General features: G+C 42.4%; 1 protein-coding gene across 1 annotated transcript in view; it reads left to right on the forward strand.

The window, feature by feature from the left end:
• The first annotated feature begins 434 nt into the window (after positions 1-434).
• LOC131560121 (BMP/retinoic acid-inducible neural-specific protein 3) overlaps positions 435-15,957 on the forward strand; it is a 199,023-nt gene continuing 183,500 nt past the window's right edge. The window contains exon 1 of the mRNA XM_058808788.1: positions 435-540. The gene's annotated coding sequence lies outside the window, so the exon portion shown is untranslated. The remainder of the gene's footprint in view (positions 541-15,957) is intronic.

Genomic DNA, 15,957 nt, shown 5'->3' on the forward strand with positions numbered 1-15,957 from the left:
ACACTCCCGGCTGGTTCCAGCCTCTCGATCCTCGTTGCGGTCTTGTCTGGGTTGCACCTGCGTGGGCAAAGCCCCTCTCCTCCTACCTGCGGCTGAGATCCCACAATTTGTTATTCTTTCCTCGAGAATCTCTTCCATCACCACAAAAAAAAAAAAAAAAAAAAAAAAAAAAAAAAAAAAAAAACCAAAAAAAAAAACCAAAACCAAAAAAACCCACCAACCCCACACATCTACCCCAGCGAATCCCATCCCTCTTCGCAAGTCCTCTTGCTATTCGGGTTTGCTTCCCTCTCTCCTCCTCCTTCTCCCCTCCCTTTTTCCCCCGTTTCGGGTTTGGAGCCTCTCTCTGCCCTACACACACACACAGACAGGCACGCACGGTGTAAATGGGTTGTCACACACGCAGAACCGCTGCTGGTTCCCAAAGTCCCCCCAGCCTGCTCAGCCCTCCTCTAGCCTGAAGCCGCAGATCATGGACTATATGCTTGGAGCCGGGATGCGTTTTATTCACAGCCGCTTCGCCTCCTGCAATTTCACCCGGTGAGTAGGTTTGATTTCCCGTTCAGGTGGCGTGCTTCCAACAGGAGGGACAAAAATACAGCAGGGAGAAATAAAAAGAAAAAATAAATTAAGAAAAGTTTTGCTTCCCCTTGTTCCCCAACGGGCGGGCTCCACTTTCTAAACTCGAAGGAATTAGGAAGCACCAGTTTTCTGCTCACGTTCATTCCCAGCCACCGCGCTCGGCGCTGATTGCAGCGCGCACCGCAGCACCGCTTCCAGAGTCACCGTTTCGCTGCTTATTCATCACATTTTATTCATGTTTCCATCAGGCACGGTACCTGCTTCATTCCCCGGTTAACCCCTGCAGACGTGGGCTCTGGGAGGGCTCAGTGTGCCGAGGGAAGGAAAGGACGGGATTGCTGCTGGCTGAGACAGCCGGGAGCATCCTTGGGAATGTCTGGGAACCTGCGGGGGGAGATCAGCTGGAAAAGTTCATTGCTGTCCCTCTTCCCCTGAAGAACTTGCACAGGATTGGGGGTGGGGAAGGATTCTCCAGAAGGGATAGGAAAGGATTTCCAGATCTCCAGCCCTGTCGCATGTGCTGGGAGGGGGCAGTGGCCAGGCAGAGGGGGCCGGGCAGCAGCGGGGTCGGCGGCCGGGGCTCCTGTCCTGCTGCTGCCAGGGCTTCTGTCCAGCCTCTGCAGCCGCTCGCTCCTCTCTCTTTCCTCATTTCTTAATCCCATTGCACCTTATTTCATTTATCACTATTTTCTGGCATACCTGCATTTTTTGCTGGCCAAAAATTGGCTCCTGAGGAGCGCAGGGAAACGTACACCCACCTATATGTACCTGAAGTATAGATGGTAGAGCTCTTGAATCAAGTAAGGGCTACATTGAAAGAAAAAGAGAGAACAAGCAAGGGAAATAAACATATTACATTAAAAAAAAAAAAAAGGACAAGTGCCCTCAGAGTGTTATTTGTGGTTGATACTTCCAGGATTTCAGTGTCTCTAATTAGCGGCAGAGATCCTCCCACAGTCAATAGCAGAAGGCAGGGAGGAAACATGCTAGGTCTGGGCTCCGTGTAACTCTGTCATTTGGATAAGTGTGTGCGTGTGTGTCTGTGTGTGAGCGGTCATGTCTCCAAAGGAGAACCTGCAGAGATCACCAGGAAGGTGCTCGAGGCTTTCAGGCAGGTAGAGATGCCAGGGAGAAATAACAAGATCTGAATTTATTGCCTGGTGGCATGCAGAAGACGGGAAAGACCAATTCAATGCCAGAGTGTGCTCCCCCCTTGTTCTTCCCTCCACCCTCCTCTCCCCGCCCTGCTGCCTCCCGCTTCGGCCGCCAGATTGCTGGCTGCTGTCTGGAATGGAGTAGTGAAAAAGCCCTTCAAGCATGGGATCCAAAATTCACCCTTCCTCCAGCGCCTCTCTTCTTCCACCATGCCTACTTATCTCCTTCCAGCTCAGCATCCTCTCCGGGAGACTCCAGCAGGTTTTTCCCATTCCTGCTGACTTGCACCTCTATCCCCACCTCCTCTTCCTGCCCCGGACCTTTCCATAACTGAGGTGATGAACCAAATCCCAGACATTTCCCCTGAATTCCCCGCCTCTGGCGCTGCTGCTGCCGGGATCCTTCCGCACCAGGCTGCTCAGGAAAGTTTCCGTGCAGTCATATCCCCCTTCCCTCCCTAGGTAGGGAGTGTATTTCAAAAGCTCTACCTGATTTTTAATCTTCCCCCCTCCACCCCCCTAAACCTTTAATAAAGAAAGAAAACCCCAAAACAACCCAGCAAGTCCTGAGGGATTTCTGTTATAGTGGGAATAGCTCAGCCAGTGAGCATCGCCGTGCCGTGCTGCTTAAATGTTACCGCTCTGCAGAAGAGATTTATGTGCCCATCAGCGGAATATTTCCCGGGTTTAAGAGCGCTCGATTTTCCCTTTGCTGACGGGGATGGGAGACAGTAAGGCACAGCATGAGGGCAGTGGAGTTGTTTGGCTCGCAGGCACTGTGACGGGTGGCAGTAAAACGGTGTCTGGGCAGCAAAAGTGACACAGGTTGGACCGGGTGGCATTTCTGTACTCAGCGGAAGGCGATGCACATCAACCCCTTTGCATACAGCATCAAATAAATCAATGCAATTAACATGAGCTTAATGGACGATTGCAACAAGCGAGAGTCAGGCGTGGTAAACAGAGAATATTCCCACTCCCCTTGACTTCCAGCATTCAGCACCCCCAGCCCAGGGATATCTCCTTCTCACACGGGGCTGATGACTCAGAAAAAACCCAGGAATAATGGACAGCAGCCTGGAGGATTTTGCTTTGCCATAGTTGCTTTTTGTACAGTACCTTGGCGGTGTTGAAATACCTCCCGAGCCCCGCGGCCCATTCCTGACAGAACGCTCCCAAACATCTCTCTTCCCTGCATTTAGATGCCCAGACTCCCTGCTTGCCCGTGTCTGGCTTCACTGCCAATGATTACTCCATCTCCCCTGAAGCTGCGTGGATCTGGGACTCCCTTTTGGCCGGGAGTTCATGTCCCCATTTCCCACACTGGCGGTGGCAGACGGACACCCAGGGAGGTGGCCCTGGCACAGGGAACACCTTTAAGCGTCCAGCCTGCCTCCTCATCCTCCCGGGCTTCATCTGCCCCGCTCCTCCGCGTGTCCTGGGGCAGGTCCCGGGGGAAGGAAGGGCTGGGAGGGTGACACGGCGGAGGTCGGGGAGACCACGCCGGCAGCAGGAGGGGATGCTCCGGCTCCGGAGCCGGGGGTGGCAGCGCCTGTCCCGGCTGCGGGACCCCCGGCTCGCCCCTCCTCATCCTCAGCAGCTAAAGGCAGCTCGTTTTGAGGGGAAAAGAGAAAACACCCCCTTCTCCCGGGAGCGGTGCCGCCAGCCCGTGCGGCAGAGGGAGCAGAGGCTTCACCGCAAAGGGTTAACGCGGGGCTGCGGGGTGCTCCGGGCTGGAGTCCTGTGTGCGCCTCTGAGATGCACCAGCCAATCCTGGAGACAGCAGCGTGAACTAGATGTAGCATGCTGGAAGGAGGGAGGTGAAGAAAATAGGGTGTAAACTGTCAGCGCACACCGCGAGGCGGACCCGCTCCTTGGGCTGCGATGTCTCAGAGACTTAGAGAGCATCATGCATTTAAAAAGGTAAGGGCTTTGTTACCGACAGTCTGTATCGTGATTCACTGCCGGATTCAAGTGCGTTTTCCGTGTGGCTTTCATTTAGTGATAAATTGTGTAGCGCAGAGTGGGGAGAAAGTGGAATGTGGCATGATTTACTGCTCGGGAGCCGTTTGGAAAGGCTACGTCAGCTTCGAGTTGTAATGATTTCATGTAGAGATTGAGCAAGTGAATGCATGTGAAGTGAAGTGAATTCATGACTGGCAGAAAAATGTAATGCATGTGATAAGAGAAGGCTGTTCTGTTGTAGCAGCAAAATCAGTTACGGATCCATATGAAATGAAGGCTAGTGGGAGATAGATCTGATTTTGAGAAAATGTAGAGTAATTCAGATTCATGTATCTAACAAACAAGTCTGTCAGATAAAACCAAAAATAACTTAATTCTTAGGAAAAAAACCCCCATGTTTATTAAGCACAACATCACAAAAGAATGCTATAAAAAGGAGTGAAGTCAGAACCTTACAGAGTCTGTATGTGCAGAGATATGTGACTCTGACACATTAAGTGTACAGAGATAAAGCTAGAGTGGCCCTGCTAATATTTACAGGATATAAGAAATAACTTCAGAGGAGCAATCCGTTTAGATATCAGACTTCACAGACTGCTGCCATTGCTCAACCCCTTCCCTACAAGGAGTTACTCATTTTAAATAGGTGCTCTATCAGCTTTACCACAGGACCAGCTTTGGGAACAGAAACATTTGACTGGATCTCTTCCTCTCTGTATCTAAGCATAGCAACAGACCCTCAGTCTCAGATGCTGTTGCAGTGCTAATCAGCAGAGTTCCATCCAGAAACTACCCACAAATTCTTGCCTCCAAGCATTTTTCTCTTTCAGACGTGTATAATTTAAGCAGGGGAGGAATAAAAAAAAGATCTGTGATATTTTCTGTAAGCCGATCCACCTCCAGTGAGAGCAAACCTCCCCAACAGATGCTGAGTTCACAGGAGTTGTGTTTGGGGTGCTTGTTCATGAAATGCTGAAACCCTGTGAGTGAAAACGAGAACTAAGAAACATGAAAACAAGCAGCTGAATGTTTTTACAGAGCTCAGTGCAGGAGGCAGCATTTGTACAACAAGCCAACAAAACAACTTGAGAATATTCAAGTGATGCAATCCTCCTGTCTTATCCTTTCCTATTTTTTCTACTCCTCTCTGAAAGCCTTTGTGAAGAATTAATTACAGAAATCAATTCATTGTTTACACCAACGTGTCTAAAAATTTACTTTTTAGTCACATAGATTGCAGTGACTTGTCACTCCTCTCAGTCCCTGACAATGATTTATGGGACTCAAATATTTTTACTTCATTTGTATTAATTCAAAATCATATCTGATTGGGATCAGTCTAAGTAATTTCTTGCTTGAGATGCAACACCTGCTGAAAACAAAAGGAAGATCTTTCTACCAGCAAGCTTGCTTCTTCAGCAGTTTTTGAAAATCTAAATGGAAAATTGGATGATCAAACTACTTACCTAAGTTTTCCTTAGAAGAAAAAGAGCGGTGGAAAATATTAGGTGATAGTTTCTGGAAACATTATTTTCTGGCTCTCAGGCTTACCTAGTGCAGCTCATTCTTAATCCTCCCAAAGCTTCACCTCTCCTCAAAATTAGAAGCAGACATTTTTTTTACTCTCCTGAAACACTAGCAACCTCATATGGGAGCAAAATCATCAGAAATATACTTTGACAAACAGAGCCCAAGTGCTCTTTGAGAAAGGTTGCACTGAAGCCACTGTCCTGTTAGTAGAATACAGCCAGTCATTTTATGGAAAAGTAATCTGACTTCTTCCTAATCTCATCCTATATCAGTGTAAGAGAACATTTTTAAAAAATAAATTTGCAACTACATTCTCTTCATATCGTTGTTTTCCTTTTGCTCAGTATATGTGTATTCAGTGAGGGCCTGATCTTGGACAATTCAAGGAGATCAGAACATCCCTGTTAACTTCAATAAAAGCAAGATCAATTTCCAAAACACTATTTTGGAACCCAAATGAACTTCAGATTTAGAAGGGGAGCATCATGAAGTTTCGTGCTGCGTACTGAGCAGTGGGAGGCTTTACATATCTTGAGTCAAATATTATTAAAATACTAAAGAATTAAGAATTTGTGACCTGATCTTACATTGACCTAGGCCTCAGTACTTTTTCATCATTGATAAATAAACATTTTTCTGTATGAAGTTAAGGAAGCCCCACTGAGCTGCAGGTAATCAGCACCTTGTGACTGGAGTCATCACCCTGCTGAAAATTGTAGTGTGAATAAATTTGGTCTTCCAGCTTTGAAGTTACTAATTTATATGTACCACAGTTTGTGTGCATACACAAATATGGTTTATACATAGATATAAATATGCATGATATGCGCTACACATCCCTCCACACCCATGGTCTGTATAATCGCTTTTTTGCCCTTGCTCATACCATGGGAATGATTTTTCAGCTCAGTCTCTTTCCTATCCCCCACTGAAAGTCTTCACCTGCTCTGTGTGCCACAAAATAATGCACTGAGGGGAGGGGAGAAGGACACTCTGCCACATCAGAACTTTTCAGCTTTAACTAATGAGCCTCTCACAAAGGCCACAGATTTTGTTCCACCTTCAGAAGAAGATTGACCAAGCAATATATATTGTTAGCTAAATTAACACCATTAACTGTAGTGGTTTCTCTTATAATGAGGTGAGATCGTAAGGCTCATGTGTCACATACCCTTACTGTAACAGTTACATTAATGGGGAAAAATTCTGCTGATTTGCAGTAACACCTTCATTGCCACATCCAGCAGCACTGATTAATGAGAAAAGTGGTTTATAAGGCACTTATTATACATTGGCAAGTAAAGGATGTAAATCTGGGGATTCAGAGCACTGCTCTATACCCTTAATCCCATATTGTTCATGACTCCTGAGAATATTGTAGGGCTACTTTAGCTCTTTCAGTACTTATAAATCTACTAGAAATAACAAAACCACCTGGTTAACTGAACATTGATGACCTCACTGGAGTCAAATGGGATTGTTAAAATCCATTATAAGTGTTACTTTTTAGCATTTTCTTTTTTTCCTTTATTTGAAATCTGTTTCTAAGGAGGCTTACCATCACTGGTGAAAAACACTGCTAAATGCTGAAAAACAGTATAATGGATGGAGGTGGCCCAAGTGTATATTTTTATTTCACCTAAAACATTATTGATCCCTATTCATTAACAATTTGTTGGACAGAGAGAGCACATATATGTTACAACAATTTTAATATTTTATAATTCTATGTGTTTTGTACTTAATGTGCTGCCCTAAAGGTTAGAACTGTTGTAGTTTAGGGCAGAGATGATACCCACCTCTTTTTCTCCAGAACATGTAGCTGCTCAGCATTCCTTGGGTGAATCCCCTGATTCCTTTAGGTCTGTACCAACGTTCTAAGGAAGATGCTTGTTTAAGGTAAAGCAGCACTGTTTATGCAGGTCAAGACTCATCCTGCTGCCAGTCCCTGGAGACTGTGGATTTATTTCACGGAGAGCCATCAGTTGGTGATGTTCTCTTTTTAAGTCACTGCTCCTGTGGGATGTGAATCTGACTCATTGGCTTAAAAAGTAAAAGCTTTAGTTACTACCTAAGTACCCTTTAAGCTCTCTGTTAGCTTGAGTTTATTAGATTGATTCACATTAGTTGAAGACATGGTAGTGGCTTTTTTTATTAAACTACTCTTATTTATAAACCAGCTTTCTTCATGCTTGCTTGTCATGGCCAGGCAAAGTCTAGAACATTTTTTCTGTCCTTCTGGAAAAAAATAGGCTATAATGAAGAAAACTGATGATCCTCATATTCAGAGAGACTGCAGTGATCTGTAATTCCTCATAAATAGACTTGTGTCTCTCATTCAGCACTGTGCAGGTACTACTGAATGTTTAAAGCTCCTCAACATGAGCTTAACAAATTTCTACTAAATAAGAATGTGTTTTTCTATGAGCTACAACAAGAAATAGTGACAATTTCATACTTAGGCAGTTTCAGATCTGGTCATATCTAAATTAAAACAGTAGAGAGATTGCAATTCCTGATGCAAACTCAGATTTTCACTCCTTGTAGCATGATGTTCATAAGAAACACATCTTTTAGCAGACGGACTTTTTTTCCCTCTCTGTAACTTTGCAATTTCTTCTAATCTTGTCAAAATTCAGTCTTTGAGCTAGATTTATTTAAGCTTTATTTATTTATTTAAGCTTTTAGTCTTGTCAAAAATCTAGCTTTGGCGCTAGATTTATGTGAGATAGCAGGCTGCCCAGTACACATAACATAATTATTACTTGTACAATCAGGCTTTATCCATCCTGAGCTGCAATTAGCCCCAGACTGGTTTGCAGGAGCTTGAATCTTTGCTCAGTCAGCCATAAAGTCCCTACTCTTGCTATAAAAAATTAATAGCTATAACATGAACATTTAAGAGGATCTGGCTACTGCCCATGCAGTGGTTACAGGCTTGGAATGCTGCAGCAAAGGGACTGTGGAAAAATCCTGCAACAGTTTTCAGTAGCACCAGCTCTAGAAAAATGGTCTCTTGAAGCTTCTATGAATCCTGCCTTGGGAGCTGGCACAACAAATGGTATAAGTTTGTTGATTTTTTTTCCTATTAGAATAAATAGGTTGAAGATGAGGAACCTGAAAGGAGTGTTAACCATCCATTTATATCAGCTGAACACCATGTATGCCATCTGTGAAATCAGCTGTAAAATATGCTGTAAGATCTGGAACACTTTTGTCTGAAAGACATAATAAAAGGACAAAATAAAAACATTACCACTCAATTAGATATCATTGTTAAGAAATAAAATATATAAAATAATCCATTCTTCTAGCATGGCATCCAGAGAAGTGCATTGAAAGAAAAATTTCATGCCATTAGAACTTTATGGATGTTATTCTTAACTACTCATCTAAGTTGTAACTACTAATTTTCACATGGAGAATAAAATCAGGAAGAGTATAAATCCTTTAGCCTTAGCTAAAATTAGAGGGCTCTCTCCCATACCTGACTCAGAGCCTCTAAACTGAGAAAACCATTCTTTGAAATAAAAGAACCACCAACCACATTACTTGTGGATTAGGTCAGGTAATATCTGAGGGGATGGAAGTACATGAATTAGGTTGGATTTTGTGAATATGTCCCCATTGCAATCAGTACAGTACATTGCTATTTTGGCTCTCTTCTTAAGTCCAGAAAACAGCTATACACCATTATTTTTTCCCTTTGTTATTGTACATATATTATACAATATTAGCACTCCAATAACTTCAAAGAAACTTCTATTTTTGCCTGAGACTGACAAATCCTTTCCTCTCCATCCTTTTTCTGAGCATTTCTTGCAAAATGTCCAGGAACAGAAATTTTAAGCAGCAACAAAAATAGCCAGCCACTCGGTTAATGGAATAATCAACTTCTTTTTTATTTTATAACATTTTTGCCATCCAGTAATTTGTAAGCATTCTATAAGCATTGCTTGTTTAGGCTTCATGATAGAAACTGTCATTAAAGAAGGTTAAGGCACTTGGCAAGGTTTATACAGCACAATCAAAGTTGTACTTTGAGGTAGCTCAGCTCCAAGTACTCTCCTTCCTCTCTGTAACCTGAATCTTCTTCAGCTCCACAATCTGTTGGCGAGCAAAGTTTCCTCCCACTCCATCTCATTTTAGCCCTTCTGTACTACTAATCAGTTATATTTGGATTTTTCCTCAGGCTTCAAAGCCTCTGGAAGCAAAGCTTGGGTGTACAGTGTGTAAATAGCTGCTTGCTCCTGCTCTAGATGGTGGCAGCTGTAAGATCCCTGGGTATTGTATTTTCTGGGAATGTCCTGACGAAGGCAGGAATGATGCACCTGCCTCCATGTTCTCAGAAGGCTCATTTATTACTTTATAATACTATATTATATTAAAGAATACTATGTTATACTATACTAAAGAATACAGAAAAGATACTTAGTAAAATGCTAAAAAGATAATAATGAAAACTTGTGACTCTGGAAAGAGTCTTGACACAGCTTGGTGCCAATTGGCCAGAGAGTGAAAACAACTCACACCAGAATCCAATGAAACAATCATCTGTGGATAAACAATCTCCAAACACATTCCAAAACAGCAAAACACAGGAGAAGCAAATGAGATAAGAATTGTTTTCCTTTTCTCTGAGGAAAGGAAAGCTTCCCAGGAGAAAAATCCTGGGTGAAGGGATTTTTTCAGAGAATGTGAATGCCACACTTGGGTTTAAAAACTAGTACCAGGATGGATTAAAAGAGGAAAGGGCTGTTTGTTACTCCAGAATGGTTTACTGGATACACCAAATTTACATGTGTCTTAGTATCTTTGTATCCTACTGACACTTAGCTGTCAAATTGGGTCAGAAAACTTGTCTGGGGACTGAGAGTTATGAGTGAAGAGGAGATATGCTGCTGGAACTAGTAAGTCATGACTTTACAATGGTCATTTATTACTTAATGTCAGGGGGTAGCTTTCACAAAACCTGAGAAGCAGCTCAATTGCCATTAAAACACACCCAACGAGATTATCAGAGTGGAGAATGCTGGAGGATCAGAAATTAAGCATTCATTAAAAAAAAAAATCCAAGATGGAATCAAGGTTTCTAAATATATGTCTCCTGTTGGGATTTTCTTCAAACTTGAAAGCTCCAGTATGCAAAATTGTATGTCACAGCAATACATGTCAGTCTGCGCTGAGTCTGGTCTGCTAGACCAGAACCTCTCCCAAAGCTGTTGTTTTTCTGTAGAGCAACTTCCAAACTTGCTCCAAGAGAGCTTGCTCTGATGCCCTTCTAACACTTTTCCTACCATCAGATGCTTTAGCCAAAAATTTTTGGACAATTTGGGAGAATGTTTAGCATAACTTGTGTAATGGAAGAGTGGCTTAAGACCGAAATGTCATGCAGAGTTTTCATGAAGAGGGATTTTGCACATAGGATAGTTTGTGTGCACTTGGGGACTTGCAAAGATTAAGGTTTCATCCCTTCAGACTTTTATGATTGCAATAGTGCAGTCATCCAGCCTGGAGCAGACTTCAAGCTGGGAGCAGTAGGTTTTCTGTGTCTTCTTGGCACCCTGGTGTTGGTCAGAAACCCAGGGCTTCCATAAATCAGCTTCATTTTAGCTCCTTGTGTGACAGGTACCTGTTGTCTATCAAGAATTAGGTGCTAGCCCCCATTTCAAGGTGAGGAACTGGGACACAATGAGGACTGGAGTGGATTTTACAAGATCATGTAGTGAAAGGAAAATGGAGAATGGCTTTAAACGGAAAGAGAATAGATTTAGGATTTATATTGGACCAAATTCTTTCCTGTGAGTGTGGCACACGGTGCCCAGAGAAGCTGTGGCTGCTCCTGGAAGTGTCCAAGGCCAGGTTGGATGGGGCTTGGAGTGCCCTGGGCTAGTGCAAGGTGTCCCTGCCATGGCAAGGCTGGCACTGGGTGATCTTTAAGTGATCCAACCCAACCCAAACCATTCTGTGGCTCAATGATTTCTCCCTTTCAATTATTCACCTCCACAGTCCCACCAGCACCACACAAGTTGGGACTGGAGGTCCTGGAGGCCCTGGTCAGCCAGAGGTGGGTGGAGGACCCTGACAAGCCTGGTCAAGGCTATTGAGGCTTTTATGTGCTCTCAAAGCTTTGACAGGTAATATCTTCCCCTCAATGAGCTCCTTGTAGAAACAGATTCACTCATTAAGGCAGAAAGACTGCAATGGCATTTTGGGGATGCTGCTTGACATCATCAGCTAAAACACATAAGGATCCATTTGCACAGGAGGATGAACTTAGATTAACAGATTTAAACAGCGCCCGAGGGGATTTATACATCATGATTTGGGCAGCAAAGGAAAAAATTCAGGTCTTTTACAAATATCAGACTTTGAAGCAATTACCTCTGCACGCCTGGCAGCCAGCAGATGCTCATGGGCTGAGGAGGCTGGCACTTGCTGCACTGGGGAGTGACAAAATCACATGGGGACATCAGCTGAAGGCTCACAGACATTTGCAGGAGTGAAATTCTGCAGGGACAGGGCAAATACCAAGGCAGGCTCTGTGGCAAGGGCTGTAACACTCCATCATTCCAGACAGACCCGAGCACAGCTGCAGAGGTTGGGCTGACATAAATTCTCTCTTTCCATGGAGGCATTTGATGTTTCTTCCACTTCATTTGCCTAAAAAAAATAAAAATCAGACATCTTATTTGTTCTTTATTTTGACTGTTGAGGACATAGTTACAGGGGTCTTCTCTTTGAGAGGGGAGAAGAAAGCTAAAATCTGGCAGTGCATGAAGCTCTGTTTGAATAAAGAAAAGGTGCTGATTTAGAGTGCCTTTAATCAAAACTGATACTGGGAACTGATATGAAGACTTATTCTTAAGCCTGGAATGTAAAACTCTCCTAAGCTTGTTAGACATAGAATTAATTTCTCCTTTCAGATTTTTTCCCAGATGATTGTAGCTCAGAATTACCACCAGAGAACAAGCTGATTCAATCCCCCCCTGGAAAACCATGTTGACAATATGACTTGTCTACATGGGTGCCTTCTAATTTTTCTGTAGTGTCACACGCTGTCCCCTGCAGCTTATGAGGTCAGATCTGGTGGCAGGGAGGCTTCACCATCCTCTACCCTGGTCCTTCTGAGCAACCTGGGCCACTTGGCATTGGAAGGAGCTGAGCTTTGAGATCCCTTCCAACCCAAAGCTCTGTGACCCTGTGATACAGTGACTTCAATGCCCAAAAAACCCTGTTTCTTTCTCTGTTCTTGGTCTCTTGCTCCTGCCCCAGACATCTGGGGGGACTTCAAGCAGAGCTCATCTCTGTCCAACAGCTGGCTGTGACCACAGGACTGAGCAGCCCACCTCAGTTCACAGGTCCTTTTGCTGTCCTTCAGGAAATTCAGCTTGGGAGATGTTTTTTTTCTGTGGATTTGAGTACCTTCCTTTGGAGAACAGAACCTGTGTGGTGGCTAAGCCCAGAGCAGAGCACAGCTGAGATGCTTTTTGCTCTCCTCTCTAGCTGATACTGATTAATCCCAAAATTAGAAAATTCCCAGAAATATTTTGATAATTTTCAACTAACAAACTAACATAAAGTCAGATGCCAAATTTGCAAAGAAGAAAGTTTAAATTCTTTAGCTATGCCTGTGCTATTCAGACAAGAAACCAGTAGTCCTAAAACACAAGTAGCTACCCAACCCATGAGACAAAAGAATTGTGAAAAGCAATAAAAGACAGTAGTATCTGCTCTCCATATTTTAAGCAACTGCTGAAAAATACCCTAAAAAGACATACACTCACACCAAATAACTGTAAAAATCTTGCTTATAGTTTCTATATTTTCAAAATCTTTTGCCAAGCAATCATATCTATGAAGCTTTCCTGTTTCATCTTCCCCAACAGATTTGAGTACCTTCCTTTGGAGAACAGAACCTGTGTGGTGGCTAAGCCTAGAGCAAAGCACACCTGAGATGCTTTTTGCTCTCCTCTCTAGCCCTTTCTGCTCTTTTCTCCCACAGCACACCATCAGCTTCACAGCTGGGCTGTGTGAGAATTCCATGGGCAGGTTCCTCCTCAGGTCTCATTCACTAAAAATTGTTAGCATGAGAAAAATGGCTCCTTGAAGGAAGAATAAGAATCCCTGATGATAACACAGGAGGTCCTGTGGTGCTTTGCAAAGGTGGGCAATGTGATCATCACAATTCAGACAGGGAAGGGAAAGCAGAGACACATGAAGTGATAAACCCAAGGACTTACAGCAGATAACAGCAATCTCTGAGACACAGACTATTACTTTATTCTTTATGTAAAATGTCTTTCCATTTTTCAGTGTCAAAATACGTTTTTAAAAAAAGATCTGGACTTGCCTTCTCTGAGTTTTACTGTTTCCCATCCACCTGCAGTAAATAAAATGTTGCGTCTTGCTATTGATTCAAAGTTGTAGCATTCCTGAGAATTTTGTGTAATACCTAGAAAACAAAAGGTTTGCTCCATTCCTGTTTTCCATGATGTGCAATCTAAAAGAAATATGAAGGGTACTCTGCTACACCATGTACTGCATTTGATCAAAAGCAGTAACTTTGAAATCCCTAAGGCTTGTAAGTAATGGAGGGATGGAGTACCAAAACCCTCATAAATGGTAAAATTATGACCTTTCTTAAATCCAACTGCCTACAAACAGAATTGGATGTATTCCCCACCATCTGTTATAATATTTTTTCTTTGTATGTTTATTTTTAAAGGATATACAAGTAGTATTTAATATTTTGATTAGTTCAAGGAAAGCCAAGCCTTGTGTTTTGCATAAAAAAGCACCATCTTAGATATGTTAATTTTCTAAAATTTTTCTAAATGTTATAGGAAGTTGTTATTTTTTACTTTCCTTTGAAAGGACATATCTGATAAAAACAGTCTTAAATTTTTATTTCATCATTATGGGAAATTACAGCCAGGAGAATCCCACTTTGGCACAGAGGATTCTCAATTTTCCATGGAGAGCTGGGATAAATCAGCATTTTCTTGGAGTCCAAGTGAACATAAAAACCAAATGACTTCAGAGAGACCCTGGTCTTCTGCATTTCCACTGACAAAAGGGGATCTCAGACCAAGGTCTCAGAAAAATCTCTCAGATTCCAGGGTAGAGAGAAATATTGAAAAAACCCCAAACCTGATCTTATCAAAAATGTCTATACATTTGTACAGTTGTTTTATTTTGATCCTTGAGAACTGCAGGTAGATGTGGCCCAAAAAAGTTACTGGTGATGCATAACATCAACTTTATTGACTCTTGCATAAAGGGCTACTCCACTAGTGAACCAAAAATGACCAATTTAGTTGCTATATCTCTACTGTAAATTAACAAATCTGTATTAGCTTGACCCTCACGTCCTGGGAAACAAAAGATTACATGTGCTGAGGTAACAATAGATGACTTTTTTCCCCCTCTCATAAAAATTTCAACAATTTCCATTTTAGAAAGAATTTAAACTTACTGATTTTTTTGTTTTCTTCAGCATTGCTGTGCACACATCTGGGCTGGCTCTATATTATTCTGTGCATCTTGGTATACATGGTTCATTAATTAATGTTCTGTAAGCAAGAAAGCTCAACCCACAAATCAAGCAGACACTTCAATCTGCACTATTTTAGCTCAGTGTCTTAGTGAGTCCATGAAATACCATATGTAATTATACACAACTTTAATATTTTTTTAAAAATTTACCTAAAAAGACTGAGTTTGGTGGGGTTTTCCCTACCATATGATGACAACAAATTGACCACAGACATCCTGTTCTCTTGTTCACAGCTGAAGCTTGATGAAATTTGTCCCAGTGGCCAAAATGTTTGCATTGCTCTTGCCAGCTCTACATCCACATGATGTAAATACATGGATTTTGCCAGTCTCCAGAACTTTTACATTTTCAAGAGAATTAGGACTTAGCTATGGTATTCCCCAAAGATGCTGAGTCAAATTCCTGCTGCACTAATGCCAGGGAAGAGACAATAGATTTCTAACAAAGAAGAATTTAGCCTGTGTTGCTTCTTGAACTCACCTTAACCTCAGAATTTAGAAAAAGGACCAAAAGCTTAGCAGCATTTACAAGTGGCAGCTGGGTGAAACCATGGGGATAACAGAAAATAAATGTGCAGAGCATCTATACCTGAGAATTGTCCTTTAAGCCAGCACTTCAAAGAGACCATTGTTGACATGACAGTTTTTATCAGAGAATAAATATTGCATTATTTGCTCTCTGTATAATGTCTTCTCTACTTGAAAATCTCCCAGCTGTTACTTAACAGGTGTTTTTGTTTGCCATGCCCCACCCTTTATCTACCACAAATTTAATACAGATTGTTCTTACCTGGAGTTCTATTGTGGCTTTGTAACTGCAAACTTTGTGTGTTCCATATGCCTGTAACAGACTTTAGAAAATGTTTTCAGGGCATTTGCATTAATTAGAGAATTTGAATATTCAAAAATTTTAGATATTTCTCATACTGTAAGCTTTGCAAAAATCCTTTGGCTGGAATTTTCTAAATTATCTTATAATAGGAAACGCACATTTAGATCCCTATAACAACTTAACCCCTCCCTTAGCAGTCATCTTTTCAGGCTTCTGGTCCTTGCTTATTAAAGTCTCCTTCCTAGGGGTGTTATGAGGATTAATGCAATGCAGAATGATTTTACAATGGCTGGACAACAGACACAAGTGCATAAATACCAGTTACAGATGCACACA

The sequence above is a fragment of the Ammospiza caudacuta genome, chromosome 7, assembly GCF_027887145.1.
Source record: "Ammospiza caudacuta isolate bAmmCau1 chromosome 7, bAmmCau1.pri, whole genome shotgun sequence".
In the NCBI taxonomy this organism is placed as follows: domain Eukaryota; kingdom Metazoa; phylum Chordata; class Aves; order Passeriformes; family Passerellidae; genus Ammospiza; species Ammospiza caudacuta.